A 21,301-nucleotide genomic window follows, 5' to 3' on the forward strand; every position below is an offset into this window, starting at 1 on the left:
CAGAGGAGTCTCATCAGAGCCACATCAAGCTTTGCCTTTATTTTAATATTGAGCTCATCTGTAAGGCTTAGTTTGAATAAAGGATTCTATAGTTAAAAAATATTTGAAAACAATTGCTCTTAATTTTTTGAGTCAGAGCCCATGTTGGGTTCATTCTTGCATCTTTGGGCTTTAAGAATAGACCATGGCACACAGTGGCATCAATAAATGTTAGGTGAAGGAATGCATTATTGGGTTCAAGTTCTTTGACCATCCTGGCTGCTCTCCTCTGAAAACTGGCCTCTAAGCCACCTGGAGCTATCTTCATCTACACTTTAAAAAACTTCCTCCCTTCCTTGGGAACATTTGCCTGGAGGCTATAGGCCTGGGCTGGACACTTTGCCCACCTCCCCCAGTACAGCCAACCCTTCAACTGGCTAAGTTGGATGATGTCCTTTCTCCCCAGCTGAATTTTCTTCTCCCTTTCTTTCAAATCCTGCTGTGCTGTTATTCAGTAATGGAAATAGCAGAAATCACTTTAGAAAGGAAGCCAGCTGGTTCATTAGTCTGATTAAACTCAAGCAATGGGATCTGAGCACAGTTCACATGATGAATGGTGTGCCTTCCCTTGGCCACAGTGAAATTTTCAGTGATTATTAATCTTGGGGCTCAGTCACCCCTCACATCTGCAAAATCATGTGGGTCAGAGAAAAGGGACAGGGCTAAAGAAAGATGATGTCAGGACTTTCTGAGTAGAAGTGGTTCAGTCTCACCTCTCTCCCCCATTGCAGGCCTGGAGGACTCCACAAAGTATGCTAGGCTCCCCTTTTTTTTTTGTTGGAAAGACCCTGATCTTCAGAAACAGCAGGACTAGTCTTTAAAGTCAGATTTTGCCACTTATCAGCTGTGTGATTCGAGGCTCAGAGTCTTCACCTGAAAGAGGGCATAAAAATATGTATTTTTAGGGGAGTTACAAGGACAAGTACCTGCTTAAAACTCAAAATGCAGTGGTTCAGAATGTCTGGAGTGTAGACAGGAGTGGGCAGACGTAAGAAACGAGTCAGAAAAAGGTAAGCAAGGCCCAAGTCACCAAAGGTCTTATAGGTTGGGCAAAGGAGTTTATGATTTTATATTGAAAACATTGGGACATTGTGAAAAGATAAAATCACAGGAGAGCATTATGAACAGATCTGCATTTTGGGAAGCTCACTCAGGCTGCAAGGTAGAAGGTATGGATTGGAATGACACTAGACTGTTGGTAGAGAGAATGACCAGGACAATCAACCCAGAAGAGATGATGGGAGTCTAAATGAAGGCAGGAAGTAGAGTAATGAGGAATGTGCCTCTCTTCCAGCAGATTTGGAAATCAGCAAGGAAGCAAAACAAATTGGTTGCAGAGGGACTGAAGATGGAGGGGAGCACTAGAGAGGGGAAGTCCCACCGATCCGGAGGCTTCCGGTTTGGGTAGCTTGGCAGAGAATGGGAGCCAATCTCTCTGGAAAGGAGCACAAGCGGAGAAGCAAATTTGTGGGACATGAGGCGACGACTTGAGCTTTGGGCATGTTGAGTCAGAGGTGATACTTCAAACATTCCATTCGATGGCATAGAATCTAATCTGATGGGGGTATACAATTAGATAGACCTTATCTGAAGAGGTCACCTCCCCAGGCCCTATTTTTAGAAACATGGACAGCCAAACTAGGTAAGACCAATCTGCTTATCCCTCCAGTCTGAAGGTTTTCCTGGGATGCCCTTTTGGAAGCTGCAGCAGCCATGGCTGGGTCTAGAAATGCTTCTAAGTTTTCTACCAAGAAATCTCACTCACTGTGCAGAACACAAAAATCTGCCATTTCTTATTTTGCCCTCACCCTCCAGGTATGCTCTTTGTGAATATATCTTTTCTCTGCTGGTTCCAGGTATGGGAGGGGAAGGGCAGCAGCTTCAACAGGAGACAACAGACTTGTGCTCCTGCAGAAAGAGGTCATAGATAACTCCAGGTGATTGTTACTACTTAGGAAGGAAAATTCACAATGGTAGGGAGAATGTCAGGGATAAGCTTAAGGATAAGAGATAAGCAGGGACAATAAAAAGGACAAAAGATGACAAACAACTAATACACAAAGAATCCCAAAAGGGTCTATAATGGGACAGAAAGAGAAAATGGACCTCAAAGTTGCTTTCAGAAGGTGGCTTGGCGTAATGGAAACAGCACATGTTTTAGAGCTCCACAGTCTTGGGTTCAACCCGCAGGTACAAGCCTGTCTATGTGACATTGGCCAAGTCATGGAAGTTCTCTGAGGCTCAGTTTCTTCATCTGTGAAATGTTTGAAATATTACCTTCCTTATAGGGTTAGGGTGAGAACTGGCCCAGCAAGGTGACCAGTGCAGAGAAGGGGATGGGTTCATTTCAGCAGTGGTTTCTGCTGTGATTGCCTCCACTTTGCCTCCTTCCAGCTGTCCTGGGGGTGGTTCTCTCTGCTTCCCAACCACAGAAACAATCCTGCACCCCTGTGGAGACCCAGACCTTAGGGACACTCTCTGGCCAAATGCCCACAGCCCAGGAGGACACTGACTGCTGGACATCCCCTGGACACATCGTCACTCAAGGATTTCATGAGGCCCCCTTGGTTTGTGGAAAGAAAGCATTTGGCCTAAGCTCCCCTGGAGTTTGAAGATGCCTGGTGATGAGGAGGAGAAGCAATGAGGTGGAAAGAGCTTGCGTCTTGGTGTCTGAGAGAACTGCGCTGCGCCTGTGTCCTGCCACTGCCACCCCAGCTATGTGACCTCAGGCAAATCACCTAACTCCCCTGGGCTCTAGGGTCCTTGTCTCTCCCTCGAAGGGACACTGTGGGAATGAATGGCATGACCCATGAGAGCGTGCCTGGCACACAGCGGGCACATGGCATGCCTTTTCTTTCTTCTCAATATCTTTGAGATTCCGGAGAAGATTAGAAATTAAATATAAAACTGCATAGGGCTAAATGATATAAATCAATTTCCTAAATGACTATTAAATGTAATTGTCAGCAGAAGAGAACAGAAAAACAGCATCCAGAATCCAACAAAATAAGCTGACTCTGACTTTGTGGATTGATAGCAAACTGGCTGAGTTCCTAGTCTTCCCTTATTTTGACACTGCAGAGATGAGGTAACACCAAGACCCAGGCCGAGGAAGAAAATGTCCAAATATATTTATGTTTTGAGTTTAATCCTTTCAAATACAAGAAGCAGACGGTCATCTGGAACAAAGTAGCCCAATGATGCTTCGTGATTATATAGCAATTCAGCTTTTGGAACTCAATCTAAGGGCTCTTCTCCATCTCCATTCACTGCTCAAAAGCAAGATGATAAACAGCATTATTTCTGCTATTTATTTCTATGTTAAACCATCATGAAAATATCATGGAGTTGAAGTCCAAATTTCTACAAATTTTACTGATCCAAGATGAGGCAGTAAAGAAATCTAAAGCTTACAGTAATGTGCTTCCACCTTTACCTCAATACCTGAGGAGGAAGACACAAGTTTATACTCCAGTGACAGTGAGGTTTCCGGGGGAAACGTTTGAGAAGAGCTGCATGGGCAGCTTGTCTCTACCTTCTTGCCCTCATTACCCTTAGGAGACCCACCGTCAGAAACCAGCTCACTGGTTCTCAACACAGTGGCACACCCATCACTCCTAGAAACACAGTAGGGCTGCTGTTGAGGGACCCAGTGAAGGGCAGGGGTCACTGTGAGGGTCCCCAGGAAGTGTTTACCCAGGAGCCTGGAGAGGTAGGGGTAGGAAGGTAGGCAGACCATTCATACGTCATAACCAAAAGCTGTTGTATCTCTTCCTCGTCCCTGTGTTAGTTTCTACCATGCATGAGGTAGGGGATGGGATGGTAGGACCAATGATGTGTTAGTAAATATTTGACCACCAGCTCTTGGGGGAGTGGCACCAGAGTGCCTGGATTTATAGCATTGGCAAATTGCAGTGGTGTAAATACTCCCACTGTGGCTGATTTCAAACTATCGACATGATGTCACTGAACAGCAGAACTGGGAGAGATGCACACCATTGTCTCCAGCACAACACTGGGCAGGGCCCTGGGACCACCACTGCCTGCAGTTGTCAATAGGTCCCATATGTCACAGAAGGGCAGATGGAAGACCCTGACTAGCCTCTAAGATGCAGGTAAGACATCATCACCTGCTTCTGAGAAGTCTCCTTCTAGCCTCACTCCCCCCACCCCCCACCCCAGCTGGATCCTCTGCGCCTCACTCTCTCTCATATCACTTGTGGGGCCATGGTGTCATCATTTGTCCTCACACTAGTCCTACCAGTAAACACAGGGCCCATCTTCATTTCCAAACCCCTGGAAAAAGTAGACACATGAAGAACATTTGATAAATGAATGTTTGACTCACTCCCCTTTATACCTTAACCCCACAGCACCCTTCTCACCACCAACTCCCACCCTATGGTCTGTAATTTTTGCTCCACCTACCAGTCCCTGAGGCCCTGGGGGCAGAGAGCCAGACTCCTGTCTGAATCCCCAGTGCCTGGTGCAGCATCTGGTACAGTGAAGCGCCCAAGAAGCATTTGTTCAGTAAACAAATTCACAAATGATAAGAAAAGTATCCATTTACACCTTTAACTTATATGTACCAAATTGGCAAAACTCCCAGGAACACCTAGAAACAATTTGCCAATTAAGTCAGCTACAAAGACCAAGAAGCTAGCCAGAGCTCTGTCCGAAGTCAACTTGGGAAAACTCAGAGTCCCCCAGTCCACATCCTTCTAGGGCCAATTGTCAAAAGTTTTTTCTCAGAGACGAATAACTACAAAAACTTTAAAATACAGACAGTTCTTAGGAACATGTGTTCTGAAATTCTATTTATGAAATTGTCGTTTGAATTCAGAATACCCTTTCTAGTAGAACCATGTTATGAAAAGTAACTGACAATGTAGCTCTAACTCAAGACGTTTGCAAAGGAAAATAATAGGAAGCAATAAAGCTATACTGTGAACACAACTGTTTCTTTTAAGCATGTAAAATAGACATACGGAATGTGTCAAACTACACAGCAGCCTTCAGACAAGGTGCAATACTGGGAAGCAATAAAATAAAATTTTAAATCGTTTCTTTTTATCGATTATGGATGCTGATACTTGAGGGAAAAAAACAGTTTTGTTTGGAATAGTTGCAGTTAAAAGAGATCCCTGACAGACGCTTAGCACAGGCTGTAGTGCTCAGACCACCGGGTCCCAGTGAGTCACCTGCGGGACTTGTTTAAAATGCAGCTATCTGGCCTCTGCCCCCGGAGAGGCAGATCCGGTGGGTCTCAGGTAGAGCCCAGGAATGCTCATTTTAACGAGCATTCAAGAGAGTCTGACGCAGGCAGTTTGAGGACCACACCTAGAGAAAAGCCAGCCAGAGAGGAAGCCACACCACTTCAGTGGGCTGAAATCTCATCTCCCAGGGCTTTCTCTGTCTGTTTGGTGCAGCTCCATGCCGCTCCTCTTCTCCTCCAGTGTCCTTTCAGTGGTGGGAGAAGGGGGCAAGTGATTACCTCCCACTCCACAGGACGGGTATGGGTAGGGGTAAGAGCGGAGGTCAGAGAGATGAAAGAAACTCCATCACTCATTCAATAAACATTGAAGGCCAAAATTGAGCTGGTAGGCTGGTGATTAAAATACCAAAAACTTTTGTACCAGCTGGACAATAGCCTCTGCCTTGAGCAGTACCCCTATCCAGGACTCCCCCGCCAATAGCTGCCCCAATTAAACTCTCCATGGAATGAAATTAATAACATCTTTGTAGAATTAACGTGTGTGAGTGAAGTGCTAAGTACATAAGCGCTTAATAAATGGTTATATATGTCTATTATTTTATTGCTCAACAACCACTTGGAGAATCAAGAGAAAAACATCAAAAAACACAGCCAGGCAGCAATAAACCCAGTTTTATATGATATAGTTCAATTTGCTCACAAGTGCTGTAGAAGGAAAATTCAGGCAAGCTCAGACTGGGAGAAGCTGTCTGAGAGGAAGTGGAGATGGTGCACACTGAGGCCTCTGGTTTCTAACACCGGCTCCACCACTCACTGGCTGGGAGACCTTGAGCAATCAACGTCTGTGTAAAGTGTGGCTGATGGTGCTGTCCCCACTCGGCTCTTGGGGAGGGTTAACATACAAGGCCAAACAGTGCCTGGTAGGTGCTCAGTGAGTGGTAGCTCTTTAGAAGACTTAAAAATAGGAATAAACCTTCTCTCAATGGAGGAATCTCAGGGCCAACAGGGATGTTTAACTGCCTTCTTTAAAGTCAATCCCGTATTATTGATCCCCTGCTATAAAGAATACTGTATGGGCGATAGGAAGAGATTAAGATATAGTCTAAGGAAGATCAATTGCTGTGCCAGGGATGGGGCAGGGCAGTGGGTGTGAGCACATGCAAGAAACCATATTACGAGGCAGCCTGTTGTAAGTACTGGAATAAATTATAAACAAATTTCAGTGGGACTATAGGAGAGAGAATAATTACTTCAGGGGGCTAGGTTTAAGAGGTGGCACTAGAGAAAGAGCAAGAGAGAGAAAAAAGGCAGCTCTCTGGGCTGGAGGAGTAGCCCAAGTAGGATACAGAGAGGGCTGTTTGAATGGGAGTGTGGAGACAGCTACTGACCCGAATTGTTGCTTCCTAGGCAGCAGACTAGTAAGTGATATGATTGAGCCTGTTTTTTAACAGGCCGTCTTAGGGGAGCGGACTATCTTTAATACTACACATTTTTTGCATAGCGCTTCTAAATATACAAAGCATTCTCACATACACTTCTTCACTGAATCACTGCCCCACCCAGTGGTGCAGGTATTACTATCCCCATTTTACAGAAGAGGAAATTGAGACTTTGAGACCCAGAGCCAGGTCTTCCAATTCCATCTAAATGATCTGTTTATTACTCTTAACCTCAAGGCTTCTCTTTTGTGCTTTTTTTCTAAGCTTATCAGTTGGTATTGTGGGAATTTTCCCAGCTTGCCTGTGGAGGATCCTACCCTGGTGATGGGGGCAGTACTTAAAAGTTGTTCAGTTGACAGTACTTAATAGAGTATCAGAGCCAGAAAGTGTTGTAGAGAATGTTTCCAGCCTCCTTAATTTACCAATAAGAAAACTGAGACCAACAGAGGGGGCTGACCCGCCGATGTTCCCAGGGCTGGATCCACGAATGCTATTTGTGGTAAAACTACGACCAGGAGCACAGCCTCCTGGTTCTTCTGTCCACATCCCACGGTCTCACAGTCTCTCTCAAGCACAACTTTTGCAGTCAAAGCAAAGAGGTAAGTTAAGGTCAGGACTTGGCCACTATCGGCTCCCATCCTGCACTGGTTTGATAAAACAGAAAGATCCTACTGATCATGAAATATTAGGTGGAAGGCAGCTTGGAGGAAATCTGGGGCAATCCTTTGGTTCTGTAGGTGACAAAACTGAGACCTAGAAAGGCAAACTGAGCCCCTACATCAAGGACTTGAATCCAGGTGTCCTGGTTCCCAATCATTGACCCCACCTCCATGACCTCAGCTGTGCACACAGGGTCACATGCTGTTCATCCAGCTTGTCAGAGACAGTCCGACTTAGACATTTCCAGACACAGGTACCTGACTCAGCTCTGGCTCTGCCTCAGCGGTGGAGATCAGGCATCAGCTGCCAGCTTGGATGATGTGTTCTGGGAGCAACATGGTGAGTGTGAGCTGCCAACTTTGAAGTTTCAGGGAACGTAAAGTGTTGAGCTAGTTAAACATCCAAAAATGCCCTGTCTCTCAGAAACAGGGGTGATTCATCAGAGTGCTTGGGCTATGGCTGGGAAAGGCATTAGAGTGGCCACGGGGGCTACAAATCCATGCTCAGAAGCCTCTGGCTTCCATGCCTCCAGCCCTTGCTCACAGCTCTCCTCTCCAACCTAGAGGCAGCACACACTCCAGACCTCCTCCTCCCTGGAATCTTCCTTGGCTGTTCAAGCCCAGAGGATCTGCTCTGTACAGTTTGGCACTTGGTTTTATATTGTCTTTTATTGCTCCTTAACTGTTTTGAATGTTTGTTTTATAGCCCACATGGATTGCAAAGGTTCTGATGGGAGGAAGTAAGCTTCCTCCTCTGTACCCTATAGTGCGTCTTGGAGAGTCACCAAAGAACAGAGACATGCTCAGGCTCACAGCTTCTCCTGACTTAAGACTCTTTCCTACCTTGCATTTGCACATACAGCAAATGCTCAATAAATCCTCACTTGTTTCATTGTGGCTTCAGCCTTTTCAAAGACAGAGTTGAGCAGCCAGGGCCTCTGTCAGCCCAAGCCAAGTCTCTGTGCAAACTAGAGAAAAGGCGCCCCTTCCTCCAGGCAGACACGGCCCTACCAGGCTGCATGGCTGAGCTACTGGAGCGTGGGCGAGACATCAGGCCCTCAGCTGGGCGCCCTGCACAGTGAGCTGCCTGCACCACTGGGCGCTGGCTCCTCATGAGGGCAGCAACAAGATGGCTCTCCGCACAGCCCTCTCCTCTCTCCATTCTGATGGGGAAGGCCTAAAGCGGGGAAGCTGGTATCAGGGTCTCCCCAGCTTGTTTCCCAGCCCCTTCTCTGTCAAAAACAAGCAAGAACAATAAAAAGTGCACAGCTTTCAGTGGCTCCTCAATACCCTGAGCTTGAAGACTACACTGCTGGCAGGGGACTTGGGGTCCCTCTATAATATGGTCCCAACCTGCATTCCTTCTACTGGGAAGGCCCAGAACTCACCATGAGTTGTCATCCTTCTGTGCTTCTTCTTCCCCTTAGCTTCGAGTGCCCTTGTCCTGCTGATGTGTGTGTCAGATCCCCCTTGCCCTTTTGAATCGCATCCCCATCCTCCCCTCCTCCATGATGTCTCAATCAACACAACTGTTCTTCTTGGTGATTCCTGCCATCACAGCCTTCCCTGCCCTCCACATTGCTTTGACCTCTGTCACAACCCTTTTCCTACCTGTTATGAGCACGTAACCCAGTGGCCAGCTGTCTTTAAGCCTTCTGTCCACACAGGCTTCTCTGTACTCACCCTGTATCAACCCAGATGCTGAACTCAGCACCACCCTGAGTCTCCAAAGAAATCCACTCACAAACAAACTGGGGAACAATATAACCTTTACAAATGACTTATTTCATAGGAAGGGTGGAGAGCAGGGCCTTCATAGCTCACCCTACAGTAAACTATTTGCCAGTCTTGGCAAGCACTCTGTTCTCCAAATCCTTGCTTGGCAGCACCGTCCTGGGAGTTTCTCTCTTGTTACTCTTCCTCAGTGCCTCCCAGGCAAGTGGAATCTCCACACTCTATTTCTGCATGTCTTCCCACTCCTCTCATCCAACTTATTTCCTTCCTGTTCTAACAGGCAAAAGAACCCAATGTTACCCCAACCCCTACCTGCAAGCATGTATCCCCAAACCCATCGTGATGCCCAGACAAATATAAGCTCTCCCTCAGTTTCGGCTTCTTTCAAAGGAGTCAGGAATAGACAGAGCAAGAACGTTTTCCTTGTGACATGTGTGTGAGTGTGTTTTCCTCCATAGAGAATGTGATTAGCACTTAGCACAGTGAAAATATATCCAGTAAGCCTGTGAGCAGCCTTCCCCTCCACCACGGACTGGGGCAGTTCTAAGCCCTTTCTGTCTCTTTGTTCCTCTTTCTTCCCAAGTAAGGCCCAGGACTCAAGTCAGGGGAAAGTGCCTGAAGACATAGTAGGAACATAGTAGATGCTCGTGAAATGAATGAGTCAGTGAGTGAAAGGGGAAAAAGAGAAGACAAAAGAAGACCTTTGAGAGCACCCTCACCAGGATGATTTCAGTCTAGCTGAAGGAAACTTCGAGAACCAACCCAGGCTGAAAGAATGAAGTATGGATGGTGAATGGCAGCATGAAGTGTGAACATGGGGTCCTGGTACTGGCTCTGCATTCATTGCCATGTGGAACCTTGGAGAAATCTCTGAGCCTCAGTTCCTTCTCTGTCCCATCAGCCTGCCTGCAGATGGCCCAACATGGACACTGACCATCAGTGTCCTCAGGGCTGTCTGACATTCATGACTGAGGCTTCTTCCCCAAATGCCCAGACACCCAGGGCCCCTTGGCGCCTCTGCATCTGCAGAAAGCTTTTCTTGGCTGCAGTCCTGACCTGGCGACCTTCACAGCCTGCTGGCGGAAAAGAATTCTCAGCTGTGAAAACTGGTAAACTCCACATATTTTACAGATGAGAGTCCAAACTCTAAATGTGGTGTGAAATGGACAGAAGTCATCCTGCTGGTGTGACATGCCTGAGAAAGTGTCACCATCACCACCCCATGTGGACATGCACGTCATGGAAAGAGAAGCAGCAATAAGTGATGGTGCCTTGTCCAATGTTACTTGTCGTCCCTTCCTTGCCCATCACCCTGAGACCCTTTTCCGTGCTTATCTACATTTTTAAAATAATAAGTGGTCTGTTTGCTGTGCAGGAAAACAGTCCATGGTCACCTAAATGCAAAGGAGACGGAATTAACAACGTTCAGTCCTGAGACCTGATCCACGGGATCAGAGTCCAGCTCTGGTGGGCTACCACGGTCCCCACCGTACCTGCGGAGGGGGAAATCTTTTCAGATTGAACAGCCACCAATTTCCTGCCACCAGAGTCAGAGTTGTCAGAAATCTGACTCTGGGCAGGGACCGTGATTTCGATGCTAGAGACACTGAGTTCCTGGGAAGCAGAGACAACTTGTTGGTTTTTTATTTTTATTTTTTTCTCTGATTAGGTCGAGATAAGGGAGCCTAGGCCTGGTTGAGATGTGGAAATGCCCATGGGTATTTTATTTGTCAAAGAGTTTTCCTCCGTGCCCGGAGTCAGCTGGCCTCTGGCGCCCTACAGAGCCCACCACTGCTGCATCCTCTCTGAAACCCTAAGCCTCTAACTTCTCCTCCCAAACTGAAGCCCTAAAAGTGAACGATGCCTGTGGTCAAGTTGCACCAAAGGGCACGGGTTCCCACTGAGCCGATCCGCATCCATGTGTGTGCGTGCGTGTGCGCGCGCCCGTGTTCGTGTGTGGCGCGTGTGTATGCGCGCGCACGGGTGTGTGGCAGGGGCGGGCTCTGCGCCCGGGGGCAGGGCTCCGCGGTGAGAGTGGCAGCTAGACTTACCAAGCTGCTACGGGCAGGGCGCCGCAGTGCCGTAGTAGCGGGCAGCCGACACAGGCTGCTTTGGAGCCGCGGATTCCGGAGCAAGCGGAAGCCCCCAGGGCTGCCGGACCCCAACCGGGCCGCCCGAGCTGCGCGGCGCCGACTCGGGCTGCCATCCCCCTCCCCGAGAGGGCTGCGCGGGCGGGAAGACGCCCAGACGCCAGCTTCGGTCCCCCTTCTGTCTCTTGGTTCCTCTTTCCTCCCAAGTAAGGGAATAAGCCCCGAGGAAGGAGCGCTCCGGGAACCGCGCAACCAAGTGTTGCCTGGTGAGGTAAGACAGCTGCCGGCGCAGCCAAGAGGGTTTCGGGCTCGGGGGCGCGGGCTGCAGCAACTTGGGAAAGGAGGGCGGAGCGGGAACCAGTCCCGTGGCTAGGGGAAGGAGCTGCAGCCGGGGCCACTGCGCCCACCCTGATGGTGCCACCTGCCGCAAAGCCCCTGCAGGAGGAGATCCTCCCCTGGAAGGGCGAGGGCACGGGGAGCGGCACAGGGTGGGGCACCAGCTCCCTCTTCAATTGGGAGGACCTTCCGAATCTCGAAGGTGTGCGGGCGGGAGGCAGCTTTGCTCCAGGCAGTTTGTTGAAGCAACTGGTCAGATTTCTCCCCTTCTAGACTTACCTTGGCGACTTGTATCCAGTTCGCGCTCCGGTGCACAAGGGCGGCAAGGAGAGGGGGACACTTTTCTTAACGTCTGGCCGCCAAAGCCTGTGACCGTCCCGCGGGGCTCCAGGACTTTCGGGCACTCTACAAAGCCCCTGGGCTAGAGGAGCTTAAAGGGAAGCTGACGAGAACGCGGCCACCTTGACAAATACAAGCCAGGGAAGGAGAGGAGGGTGGGGGAGAGAATATAAAGCTGACCTGTTTGGTCTCGGAGTCGCAAGATGTGTGTCCGTGAGTGTGCGTGTTTGTGTCTTGAGGGGCGCGCATCTAATATCACCTGTTGGGTTTATGGAACACCACCAATCCACCTCACCCTGCATATTCTGAGAGTCTCTTCCTCTGGACGAGTGGACTAGAATTTGGGGAGGGGGCCTGTGGAGTTCGGAAAAAGCCCTACAGGTGATTCCGATGCGCCGTCCCCATCCCTGCCATCTCTGCAATGGAAGGCATGGGACAGGAGAGAGGAGGCGTCTCCCAAACGTAAGCGATCCAGCTGCAAAACTTAGAGTGGCGGGCAAGACCCTCCCCCGTCACCCATGCCCTCTCGCTCACCCTGCCCCGGCGCGGGGCGGGGGGGTCAGAATAGCGTGCAGAGATTTGTGGCTGCGCCGCAGTGGCGCGCGGGAGCGCTGCGAAGCCACGGACGCGCTCGCAGGCCGGGCGGCGAGGCTGTCTCCCCCGGCTTCATTAGCATACGATGACCTCGCTGTCCGGAGAAGGGCCTGGGACGGCTGCTTATCGTTTTTTCATTTCGCGGGCTGGGGGGAACGCAACTTGAGTCTGGAGATGTGGACCAGGGGCAGTCATTGATGAGGGCAGCGGTCCCGGGGCCGGGAACTGGCCCTCGGATTTGAACTGGAGGAACGATTTGGTTATTTCGGTGCCTGGGATTCTTTGTTTAAAATACTGCCGGCGGAGTTACTTGCTGGAGCACAGGGCACCCTCGTTGTCGATGAAGGACATTAAATCGTAGGAGGCAAATGTCATCGCTGTTTGGTCACGTACACACATATGTAAACACGCGGGCGCGCGCACACGTACACCCCCCTCCACCCCTCCGTACCTTTGTGCTTTATGCCTCTCTCATCCAGGGATATGTCCTAACGTGCGAAGGGACTTCGCCATTTATCGTTAAAAAGGGCCGTATTTGCCCGAGAGTCTGGTTCTGAATATAAATTATACTCACTAAATAAAGTGGCTGCAACTAAGCTAACTTCCTTGTTGTACCCCTGGTCTGTCTTTTCTTTGCCAATCACCCTTAAAGCTTACGTATAGCACTGAGGAGTTATTACAGGCATTTTCCTAGGAGGAGTCTGGGGGTGAGGAGAAAGTATATGAGTCTTTCCCACCTTACAATTTTATGTCAGTGTTTGATTCAGATCAACCAACACATGGGGTTGATATAACATCAGAGCGTCCTGGAACCTAGACTCTCAGAGATAGAACAAACTCCTCAGGACATCCGTTCCAACTCGCCGCACAGCACCTTCAACAGGTGGCAGAGGATCCCGCCAACCGTGCACTCCCAGCTGTGCACGTGCGGGGCTCTGCCAGGGGAAGAAGCCGTAAAGCAGCGGCCCTTCCCTCTCCTGCTGATCCCCGGAGGAGGCTGCTCCAGCTCCTCTCCTGGAAGGGAACGGGGAAGAGAGAAGGGAAGTGCCCCTTTGTTGTGGTAAAACTCTTTTTAAAAATATATCTTATTGTATTACATCATTATGATTTACTCTTTTTGTATAAAAGTGATTCATGTTGAATGCAGAAAATTTAGGAAGTTGAAAAGTTTTCAAAGAATCAAACAAACCGCCCACAATTCCACCACCCCCAATTCCACCCTGTTAATATAATATTGGCATATTTCCTTTCCGTCTGTTTTTATGCCTTGAAATCTACAATCCATAACCAACATTTATTGAGTACCTAATAAATGCACTTTGCAGGTGTTAAGTATTTTATATTCACTGTATCACTTAATCCTCATAAGTCCTTCTGAGGCAAATATCATTACCAACCCCACTGAGTTCGGGTGACTTGTCCAAGTCACACAGCTGGCAAGTGGCACACAGCTGGTAAGCAACAGAGCTGGGATTCAAACCCAGCCTGTCTGACTCCTAGGTGGTTGCTTAGCCTCTGTAGCTATTGCTTCTCTGCATTTTTTCTTCATTAGTATTGCAGCAAAACTCCTTCATGAACATCATTTTCATGGCTGCCTGTTATTACACTGTTAGTCATTGAAGTTGTTTCCTGTCTTTAGCAGCTACAAATAACTGCACAACATCCCTGAGAAAAGTCTTTGCTGCACACATTTCCAAATACTTCCCTTGGATGGATTCCCAGAAGTAGAATTACTGGGCCAAAGGGCATGAATGTTTGAAGGCTCCTGATATATACGACAAGCCACTTTTCGAAAAGGCTACGCAATTTACACTTCCATCCACCAGAGACAACTCTGTCACAGTCAAAGCAGGTGACCTCCAGGGACTCAAATAGATGAGGGCCTCACAGGACCAAGCCGGACCCCTTGAGCATCCCCCTGGCCTCACGGGGGGAAGGAATCACACATAGCATCCAGCTTTATATACCTAAGTGTGATTAAGAAAATCATACAATATAAAGCTGTACCTGTTTTTATGTGAGCAAGTGTCAGTTGCAGAATTTTCTGGCTAGATGTCACATATTAACTCTGAACAAATCAAGCTATTGTGTAAAATGTATAAATGGGCATAACATCGTACTTCTCCACTCAAGTAAGTAGAACAGCCCCTACTCCTATGAACGCGCGTCGGCTACCACAGGCAGTTCAGCCAGCCCAACCAATCAGCAACTGCTTCTTCACATACTGACCTTATTCACAGAGCTGTTTGTTCACACCAAGTATCAGAATTCCACAACCAAGCCACAGTGGGAGCTGGTGTCACCTTATATGTGACAGAGTTCATCAGCACCCCTGCCCACCAAAATCACTTGTGGTTAGTGACTACTAGTAAAACAATAAAAAGTAAGGTTATACATATTATCAAAAGAATGTCCTCGGGTGAAGAAAATGTGGCCAGAGACGAGAAATTGAGTCAGGCAATACAAAAAGACACAAAGGGGAAATTTGCAAAGAAAACAAATTGACCCTAGCTGTGAGTTTTCCCTAGTGCCACATTTGCCTCATAGCCACCTCTGCCACCAGCAGTGGGCTTAGGAGCCCTGGAATATAAGCTGTTATTGTAAATGGAATAAGTATCATTTGAGGCCCCACCATGAGATCCACTTATTCAAGACTCTGCTCAGGTCTTAAAACATCCTTCTGGGAAGTGCTGCACAACTGCTTATCTGGGTTAGAGACCTCTCTCAGCTGCACCTGTAGCAGCTGTGCATACACTTACCTCACCACGGTTGAAATCACTTATCAGGGTAGCCCCCACTCGACTGTGAGCTCCCTGAAGCTACAGTTGGCACTGTACCCCAGCACCTGAGATAGTACGTATGCACAATCAGACACAGTGGACAATGCACAATAGACAATTAAATGTGACAAGTGAACAAATAAGAGAATTGTCCAAGTACTGTCCTGGGTGCTTTATGTACATTTCTCTGTAGATGCATTTTTATCCTTCTCAAACTGGTCCATCTCAGAAATGTACCTGAAAGGTGTCCGGAGCTGTGCTGTCTATTTCCACGTGGGACTATTTCCATTTTCATTTAATTCATTAAAATTAAATAAAATTTAAAATTCAGTTCCTCAGTCCCACCGGTCACATTTCTAGCACTGAAATGCCACAAACAGCTTCTGGCTACCATATTGGAGAATGCACTGTAGAACATTTCTATCATTGCAGAAGAGGGGAGAAAGAAAGTGGAGGGATGGTGGTAATAAATGCAATAGTAACATTCGCTGTACTATTTATTAGGCACCTACTTTTTGGCCCATACTGTGCTGTATTTTGTACACACACCATCTCACTTAATATTCACATCACTATGAGCCTGGTATTAACTTTATTTCACAGATAAGGAAACTGAGTCTCAGAAAGTTTAAGTAAGTGGTTTCAAAGCTGGTAGAAGAGGCTGAGTTTTAACTCAGGCTCCTATGATTTCAAAGCATATTCACTTAGGCCTTTTTCTTTACTGAGTCGATAAATGTCAGGTGTGGTAATGTCTATGCGAGTTGCCATCATCTTGGCTTCCCAGAAGTCAGGAAAAGGGTACTTTTGAAGGCTTCCCAAGGGAAATAATTGGCATAATTTGTGAATATTAATGGCACATCAAGAATGTAAAATTTTGCCTGGGGGCTCAAGAGGCCTTGTCCCTGGATGGGTGAGGTAGCGAGAAAGAAACCCACTCATAGTGTGGCCAGAGCAGAGGGCCAAAACCTAGGAGAGCAGGCCAGCCAGCCACAGCCCTCTTCATGATGACAGGGAGGCCTGTCATCAGCTCCAGAGAGAAATACTAGTTTTGTTAGGATCTCATAGCCAATTAATGGCCTAACCTGGCTCAAACTCCCTGGCCAGTGCCCTTTCCACTGCTCCATCCTGCCTCATAGGCCATTGGCTCAAGCATCCTCACTATCATTATCACTCTTACCCAAGTTTTCTCTAATTTCTTTATTCTTAGTGAATAAAACACAAATTTCAAGGGAGGGCTGATCAGCACCAAGTAGGGTTCATCGCTTCCTTCACTCGTATTCCATATTTCTGTTAAAAATCTTAAAGATGAATTAAGAATGTCTACTACTAACACCTGTTGTGTTAAGTATCAACTGGAAAAAACCCAACTCTCTTTTAAACTTCCTCTCTAACTGTATCTCCCGCCCACCCCCCTCCATGCTTGTACAGATGCTGCCTGGACCCAAATGTTGCTGGCTTCCCTTCATGCCCAACTCTAATGAGCATGACCCCTTCAACTAAGTCATGGATAAAAATGATAAACATTACAGGATTCTGCAGCATTCTACTATATGCTCCTGAAAGACAGATGTTAATTCAATAACTAAAAAGCACTCTGTCAGAAAATTTATTCAACTTCTTATTCTATCATTCAGCCCATATTTCTTCATCTTTTTCAAGAGCCTATCAGAGGAATCTTATCAGATTCTTGATAAAGTCCAGACACTCTTTATCACTGGTATTTCCCTGATCTGCCTGCCCAATAATGTTATTATAAAAGAGAGGCAATTTTGTTAGTCTGACATAAATTAGAAGTTTAACCCATGTTGGTTCCTAAAGATCATAACTTTAGTCCTAAAAGCTCAATATCATATTCCAGGATGTTTCCTGGGATTAACATCAACCCCTCAGGTTAAGTAAGTAATACTTCCCATTTTAAAAAATAGAACTGTATTTGCCATGAGGATGATGGTGGTGGTGGTAGTGATGGTGATGATGATGGTGATAATGGTGATAGCGATGGTTGTAGTGACATTGGTGGTGGTGCGTGGTGATAGCAGTGGTTAGTGGTGATGGTGGTAATCATGGTGGTAATGGTAATCGTGGTGGTGGTGGTGATAGTGGATGGTGGTAGTGGTGATGGTGCTAGTGGTGATAATGGTAATGGTGATGGTTGTGGTGTGATGGTGGTGTAGTGGTGATAACGATAGTGATGATAGTGGTAGTGATGGTGGTGGTGGTGATGGTGGTAGTGGTAGTTGGTGGTAATGGTGGTAGTAGTGATGGATGAAGATGGTGGTGGACGTGGTAACAGTTGATGATGATGGTGATTGGTGGTGGTGGTGGTAATAGTGGTGGTGATGATGGTGGTAGTGGTAGTGGTGATGATGGTGGTGGTGGTTGATGGTGATCATGGTGATGGTGGTGGTAGTGGTCATTGGTGGTGATGGCAGTGGTGGTGGGATAATGGTAGTGGTGGTAGTGTGATGGTGATAGTGGCAGTAGTGATGGTGATGGTGGTGGCAGTGGTGGTGGTGATAGTGATGGTGGTGGTAAGTGGTGATGGTAGTGATAGTGGTAGTGGTGGTGATAGTGGTGATGGTGGTGATGGAGGGTGGTGGTGGTGATGGAGGGTGGTAGGGTTGATGGTGTCAATAGTGGTGATGGTGGTGATGGGGGGTGGTGGTAGTGGTGATGGTAGTGATAGTGGTGATGGTGGTGATAGTGGTGATGGGTGATGCGAGGTGGTAGGGGTGATTGTGGTGATAGTGGTGATAGTGGTGGTGGTGGTGATAGTGGTGGTGGTGGTAGTAGTGGTGATAATGATGGCAACAGTGGTGGTGGTGGTAGTGGCTTCCTTACTCTGTCAATCTGAACAGATTAAGGAGATCTCTATTGCATGTTGTCTTAGCACCCTGGGATATTATTCAATTAGACCAAAAGTCTTGTATTAATTTGAGGCAGATCTAAGTGTCCTTAGCATAACTGAAAATGAGATCAGGGAAGGAGCCAAGAGAGCATCTGGTCCTTGGCCTTCCTCTTCAAAATGAGGAATCCTCCATCTAAAGAGGAAGCACCTTGCCTGGGATTCCACAGCAAGGACAGGAACCAAGGTCTCCCACTCTTCCCCAGTGCTTTCTCCAGGGCATAACTCCTTCTTTTCATCTTCAATTCTGAAGAAGCCTAAGGCTTTCTTTTCTGCAGAAATGTCCATTTGTTGTCTTGGAATGAACCTCTTAAATCATTGATGCCTCAGTGAAAATTAAAGATTCTTTTCTGGCATCATTATTTGAAAGGAGAAAGGAGAGAGCTCATTTTCCAAGTGGGAAATTCAGCAAAAAGATCTCCAAGGAAGGACAGGGACACAGAAAGGAAGGGTTCAAGTAAGAAAAGACTTTTTAAAAAATAATAAACATCACAATAATAGTAGCCATCCTTTACATGTGTACCACACTTAGAAGATAACAATGTATTCATGTCCATGATCTCTCCTGATTCTAATCATAGGTGTGAGACAGGCAGCATGAATGTCACCAATGTAATTTCTCCAAAGCAGAGGTTGTGATCTAGAAGACTCTATTATGGCAAGAATAAAATGAAAGATAAAACTCAGTGGCCACACAGCTGCCGACAACTCCCAGAGTTACCTGCCCAGCTAATCATTTGGGCCCATCACTCCTTTCGGTGTGGTCTGCATGGAGAGTTGTCCCCTCGCTTAAGGCATAATCAGTGTCATATACATAGGGACCGAGTTTTCACTTACCTGATGGCTGATTTGGTGTGAAAGTTCCAAGTGGCCAGAGGTCAGCAAGGCCACTTTGACCCTTAGATGCTGAAATGCTTAAAATTTTTTGGCCCAAATGTTTTCATTCCTTGACGCATTTCTCCGCCTCTCTGCTCTGGGACAGCAGCCTAGAGCACTTTACCAGCTGCCCCCATGACCCTGCCTTTCAATTAAAGTGAAAGAGCTAGGGAAAGCTCTCTCAATTTCCCAGAGGACCAGAATGCTTCTTCCAGAATCCTTGAGAGCCACTCAAAATGGATCCTCTCACCCAGTTCTCCACACTCCCCATCCTGAGGTCTCATCAAATTTAAGTTGGATGGAAGTAAGTGAAGAAGTATGGGTAATACATTCTAGGTAGAGGGAACAGTGTAAGCAAAGGCTCAGAGGCAGTTCTTGTCTAGAGTTCAATGTTGTTCCTGTTAGTGGCTTGGAGTCAGAATCAACTTCCAGCAACTCTGTGCACAGCACAGCTGAACCCTGCCTTGTCTCTTTGCTCCATCCTCTCACCTTCTGGTGCTATATTGGACAATGCTCCACTGCTCTTCATAGGGTTTTCATGGTCAGTTTTTTTGGAGGTGGGTGGCCAGGTCCTTCTTCCTAGTCTGTCTAGTCTGGAAGCTCCGCTGAACCCTGTCCATCATCGGTGACTCTGCTGGTATTTGAAATACTGGTGGCATAGCTTTCAGCATCACAGCAACACACAGCAGCCACAGCATGACAACCAACAGATGGGTGATGTGATTCCCTTACCGGGAAATAAACCCAGGATGTGGTGGTGAGAGTGATGAATCTTAACCACTGGACCACAGGGCTGGCTACAGTTCAGTGTTGCTGGAGCAAAGACTGTGAGTCAAGAAGTGATGGGGTCTTTCCTTCCCTGGCGAGCTGTTTGTAAATCTGGTTTGGGGAACCTCAGCACTGTTGGCTACAAGGTCTAACAGCACACTCCTGTTGCAGTTTTCCTGTTAATTGGGTAAGTACCCAATCTAGCTGGTTGCTGGGCTCAGGGCCTTACAGTTGCTATAGGCCTCAGGCCTACAAGGCTGTTGTCAGTTCTCTTAGGAGGGCAGCTGAATGGGGCTGGCCCTAGGCATAGGAGCACTCAGTTGTTTCAGGTTTTGGAAGGTGGGGCTGATCCTTTTTATGGCTATTTGTGAAGCACAGGTGTTCTGCCACAGATAAGCCTCACCCCCCACAGGACCACACACACCGTCAACACAGTCCTGGTCCATGAATACATCCCAACCACCTAGAGCATACCCCAATGCCCCACTGCAGAGGCCCCCACCTCTCCACCAATGCCTTCCACAGTTCACCTGGTCCTCACACAGGCCCTGCCCCACAGAGGTGGACACATATAATGGAATACTACTCAGCCATGAGAAATGATGAAATCCGGCCATTTGTGACAGCATGGATGGAACTTGAGGGTATTATGCTAAGTGAAATAAGTCAGAGGGAGAAAGTCAAATACCATATGATCTCATTCATAAGTAGAAGATAAAAACAATGACATACAAACACATAGCAACAGAGATTGGATTGATGGTTACCATAGGGGAAGGGGGGAGGGGGAGGGCAAAAGGGGTGATTAGGCTCACATGTGAGGTGATGAACTATAATTAGTTTTTGGGTGGTAAACATGATGTAATCTACATAGAATTCGAAATATATTACAATGTACATCTGAAAGCTATATAATGTTATAATCCAATGTTACTGCAATAAAAAAATTTTGATAGGGGATAAGTCTGGAAATATGAGTAGGAGGGTCTTGTCTGTCTAGTTAAAGAGTATGGATCTTTTCTCATAGACAGTAGGAGGCCACTGAGAAATTCTAAGTGGAAACTGACATGGTCAGATTTTAACATTAGAACAGTCCCTCCAGCTGCAGTGTTAGGAGGGGAGAAGCAAGAAGCAAGGCTGCCCATTGGGAGGCTTTTGTGGGAATTTAGGTAATATGAGGGCTGAACAAGGTAATACAGATGGAAGGAGGGACAGAGCCAGGGAATAGCTGGTGATTAAGGGAATGTGATGGTCGTGAGAGAGGCAGAGGAACCAAGGGTAGTTCCCAGGCTTCTACTTTGTGTACCTGGGAGGATAGTGGTCCCATTGACCAAGAGAATCAAGGAACAAGAGCAAGAGTGGGGTTAGAGAATGAGTTCAGTTCAGGGCATGCTAAATTTGTGATGTCAGGGAGAGATCCAGATGGAGATGCGGTTGATATGAGCTATGTGGCCAGAGATCCAGATTAGGGAGTCATCAGTATAAGTGGTAGGTGAAACCACAAGACCCAATGAGATCATGGGAGAG

At 47.3% G+C, this 21,301-nt stretch overlaps 1 protein-coding gene across 6 annotated transcripts in view; it reads left to right on the forward strand.

Annotated features, from left to right (window-relative positions):
* Nucleotides 1-11,129: 11,129 nt before the first annotated feature.
* DGKG (diacylglycerol kinase gamma) overlaps nucleotides 11,130-21,301 on the forward strand; it is a 188,176-nt gene continuing 178,004 nt past the window's right edge. For all 6 annotated transcript variants that reach the window (XM_044771245.2, XM_044771247.2, XM_044771248.2 and 3 more), the window contains exon 1: nucleotides 11,130-11,447. The gene's annotated coding sequence lies outside the window, so the exon portion shown is untranslated. The remainder of the gene's footprint in view (nucleotides 11,448-21,301) is intronic.

Source organism: Equus asinus, chromosome 5 (genome assembly GCF_041296235.1).
Source record: "Equus asinus isolate D_3611 breed Donkey chromosome 5, EquAss-T2T_v2, whole genome shotgun sequence".
Taxonomy (NCBI): Eukaryota; Metazoa; Chordata; class Mammalia; order Perissodactyla; family Equidae; genus Equus; species Equus asinus.